This window comes from Saccostrea cucullata, unplaced genomic scaffold (genome assembly GCF_032062105.1).
Source record: "Saccostrea cucullata isolate Sc308-1 unplaced genomic scaffold, CSIRO_AGI_Scuc_v1 ctg4535, whole genome shotgun sequence".
In the NCBI taxonomy this organism is placed as follows: domain Eukaryota; kingdom Metazoa; phylum Mollusca; class Bivalvia; order Ostreida; family Ostreidae; genus Saccostrea; species Saccostrea cuccullata.
In genome coordinates this window covers 117,374-121,772 of record NW_026918230.1, presented here as the reverse complement: position 1 = coordinate 121,772, position 4,399 = coordinate 117,374, and the positions used below count along the sequence as shown (strand labels likewise).

The 4,399-nt window shown below is 30.2% G+C and overlaps 1 long non-coding RNA gene across 1 annotated transcript; it reads left to right on the top strand.

The window, feature by feature from the left end:
- The first annotated feature begins 1,714 nt into the window (after nucleotides 1–1,714).
- Nucleotides 1,715–4,131, top strand: LOC134259874 (uncharacterized). The gene is made up of 3 exons (XR_009990423.1): nucleotides 1,715–1,847; nucleotides 3,354–3,481; nucleotides 4,042–4,131. It is a non-coding gene; the product is annotated as an uncharacterized LOC134259874 (long non-coding RNA).
- The last annotated feature ends 268 nt before the right edge of the window (nucleotides 4,132–4,399 follow it).

Below are 4,399 nucleotides of genomic sequence, written 5' to 3'. Positions count from 1 at the left end.
TGAAGCTTGGAGCAAAATTATGAAAAGTGACCCGCCTTTCATAGTTCTAAGACAGGTGTAGTGGTGCAGAAATATATACAAGAACAATAATATTTGTATTGGCAGCTTTATGGTTAACGGTTTGGATTTCCACGCTGGAGTCCCGGATTCAATACACTGTGTGTCTGAAATTTGTTAGCACTTTTCTTCTCAATTTTATGGAGTTTTTTTCAGAATCTGACGGAAGATCTCTTGGTGCTTGCAACGAGATCAATTAGTTCTGTTGCATAATTATTTCTTATCCCGAGCAAATAATTAAAGTGCTGAATTATGATGAATAGGGTTGCTTTCTACGTATTATTTAAAACTTCGTTGTCCCAGGGTGAGTGGTTTTTGTTTTGTTGGAAGGGGAAGGGTAATAATACTGGGAAAATGTGCTATCTACAACTAAGTGCAGAACTTAGTGCAGAGATATGATGATAAGGACACATCGTCCATATCTGTGAAGTTTATGACCCTGGTTTTGCTTTTAGGTACAGTGCAGGGAACTTATTTTGTTACAGTATCGATACTGATTTGTGTGCTTCCATTGCTTGTTGGATTGAATGCTTCCTTTGCTTATTTTGATGCTGTTTTATAATTAGGGCAGTGCTACCGGAAGTAGCATCATGCTACCGGAAGAAGTTAATTCAATTTCAAAATTGTCATTTCAAGCATTAAAAGAATATACATTTTTTATAATAATTTTAATCATAATATTTCCCTTTAAATAAATAAATATAAATAATTCGAATAATTTAACAAGTTTTCTTTTACTGTTTACATTCTTAAAAAATAATTATTTTTTCTGATACTACAGTAGGATATTGCTGATTTTAAGAAGGTCCAATCTAGTTTCATCCTTTGTTTGCTGATGCTGTCCTGGTTATGCTGTTTTTTTATGCTGATCTTAATGCTACTGAATGTTACTGCTGATCGCATTATGCTGATTGATGTTACAAAATTAGTTGCCTGAACTGCATGGCTTAGGCCTTTCAACCAAGTTTTCAAGTTGCACATATGGTAAAAAAAGAAAATTTTTGAGTAGATTTATAGGTACATGAAATTATTAAAAAAGATTATAACTTATGCATACCTTTAATCAAATCATTAGAAAGTTAAATCATTAATATCAATTCTCTGTAATTATCAAAATTGGTTGGCCACGCATAGAAAAACATTTTGATTTTTTTATAATAATTTTAAAGAGCTATGTCATTAATTATAAAATCTAAAGTGGGTTTATGAAATAGACCCTTGGTTGCCATAGAAACGGGGTGCAAAATTCTCAATTTTGTTAATTTTGAAAAATGTGTACTTATCAAGAAAAACTGTGTCCAGAAATAAAAAGGGATAACTTAATATGTTTTCATTATTTAAATTTAATACTACAGATTAAAGTAATTATATCTGTAGTTTTAATTTAATCTCTCAATAGTAAATGGCCATTTTACATATTATAACATATCAGATATGTGATTGGTTTAGTGGAGTTTTTGGAGGCTTAAAACAAAAAAGGCACACTGATTACAAATTTAGTAAAAATTAATTATGAAAGGCTGATATTTGATTATATCAAAATATGTAAAATATTGGTGGGAGACTCAAAGATGTAAAAGGAATTCAAAGGTAAAGATTACTTTTTTTTCCTACATTTTGAAGAATTTTTTGCTTCCTAATTACTTCCCTTGAACTACTCTCTAACGTTTGGAGGTACAATGTGTATTTAGTAAACAGCAATGAACATTTTCTGGCGAAAGACCTCATCAAAGTTTTACAGTCTGGAAGAAGAAAAGAAGGCTAGACATCCTAAACAATGAAGACAGAAGGTAAATTATATAAATACTGAGCATTACAAAAAATATCAAGATTAACAAATGCATATTTTCTTAATTTTATTTGCCTTACAATGCACAGTTGTTTTACCGGTAGTGGTCAGTGGTCCTTATCAAATCAAGCGAACTATACCTCTTGACAGTTTGACTTTCTGACCAATGAATCAATTTTTTTTATTAATAAAAATAAATTTGAAGCATATAAACATCACTTGGTGATACAGCAGAACCCCCCCCCCCCTCGAAATATAAATGTCTATAGGGCCTATAGAGATTGTATAAAATCTGTGCCATTCAGTAGGTTTACTTTTTATGATGTGGTGAGAGAGACTTTTAAGTGAACATTATTTATCTTTATAATATAAATTTCCACTTCTGTCTGTTTTCATTCATTGTTTATCCTATTATTTCAATTCTTTATTGGCATTAGGCACATATTTTACAGAATTGTGTTGTTAAAATATTTAACTAGAGCAAGTTTGTTTCTATAATAAAAGTGCATCAAACGTTTATAATGTGTGAGCACAAGCATAAAGTAGATAAGTTTTTTAAATAGGCCTAGTATTCTATATATCAGCAAAATATGGTCATGTGATGTTCATAAGCAGAAAATAGGAAAACACCATGTTTGTTTTGATGTCATTGTTTTATTTAAAAGCTTCTATCTTTTAAACTTTAAATTTATAATATATATCCAAAACTGTACTATATGAATTGACAAAATAGATCTAGGTTAAGAATGCACTGGAAATATAGAGTTATTTTTGTTTATATAGACTCTTTCATTCGTCTGTGAAGTACCGGTACATAATAATCTATAATTCAATTTTGTGTGAATAATGATAATCTTTTCAACTAGCAAACAGTTAAAAAATATATATGTACACTTGTACATATGTATTAGTGTTAAAACAAAATTTAACTAGAGGTACTGTGAGCAATGAGCTCACTAAATGATACCCCCTGCCTCCCATATGGTTATAACTGATGACAAATCCATGTTTTACTGTGGCCGGGAAACCCAAAATATGCGTCGAATCAAAAAGTAAAATAGGAGGTGAACAATGGCAATATGTAATAAAGATTCTGTGAAAGGTTAATTAAATTTCACTCAATGCAGTGGTATAAGAGGAGTTGCGGATAATAAGAGATGTGTACCCTAAAGCGTAACAGACAGACGGACGTACAGACAGATGGATGTACAGCTAGATGGACATACCGATTACGGTATATCCTACCACTTTTCAAGCGGAGGATATAAATAAAACCATATACATGTACATGTATGTAGAATATTCACCTCTGATTTATAATGATATTTGTGTTATACACACTGACCATGTTTTATAATATTCTAAAAAAATTATTTGATACTCAGGCAAATATTCACTACTGGTAAGATGATCACATACATGAACATGTCTGTGTATGAATGAAATGAATTTTCCTTTTGATTATGTTCCTAGGAAAATAATTATTTTCATCATTTTTTCATCAAAGGATTTACCATATAAGATGAATAAAGAAAAAGTAAGACCAGTAAACCAAAACAGGACCAAATAGGCCATGACTGAAGTTCAAGTGCATTCTGCAAGAAAGTGGACAGCCTAGATTTTGTTCTTTTCAAGGTAACCATTCTTAAAATATGAAAGTAAATTAAGGACAGATGATACAAACAAAAAATGGATGCCTGGATTGGTATATATTTTTTGGCATAATTTAATTGCAAATTAATGATGCTATTAATAAATTTCTAGAATATTAAGAAATTGTAAACCTTCTGTGATGTTCAAAAGTCTGCCCTCTTGAAACTATCCTTATTAATCTATAGAAATATTTTTCACTTCAAATTCCATTTTTATGCAAATATGAACTAAAAATTAAAAAGTACTTGAAGAAAGTTATTAATTTTACTGGTTTAAATATGACCCCAGTTGTTATTTTCAAATTCTTTGACAAAAGTTTGTTTGTATCATCTGTCCTTTAATTGTTAAAAAATATTTCAGTTTTATATCTAAATTTAAACTTTGCTTATTTCTTTTTTTTAAACAAAGTTTAATACCTGCCCAGTAACAGAAGAATTATTATACTACAATAAAGAAAACAACTTTCTGAAGGATTACATACACATTTAATTAGCTTGAAATCAGTGTATATCAGAAAGTGCAGGAATTATTTACCATTGCAGGTTGAGAAGGGATGCCATGTTTTAGGTTTGAAACCAGGCAAGTGAAAGCTGAATTCCAACCTACTTCAACATACTTGTACCCACTGTCTTCAAGATATCTTCAAGTTATGTTTGAGATGTCAAAGTTCAAATATAATAGGAACATGATTATCATATTACCGTATAAGTGGAAATTTTAGCGAGAGGCAAATTTAGCGATTTATCCTTGAAAACTGGTAATTTAATTTTAGCGAGATTTTATTTTAGCGATTTTGAAATAAACATTAAAGAAACTGTTACAAATAAAACGCGATTAATTTTTAGCGATATTCAATTTTAGCGATCTCTGCACCCTCGCTAATAATGCCAAAATTAAATC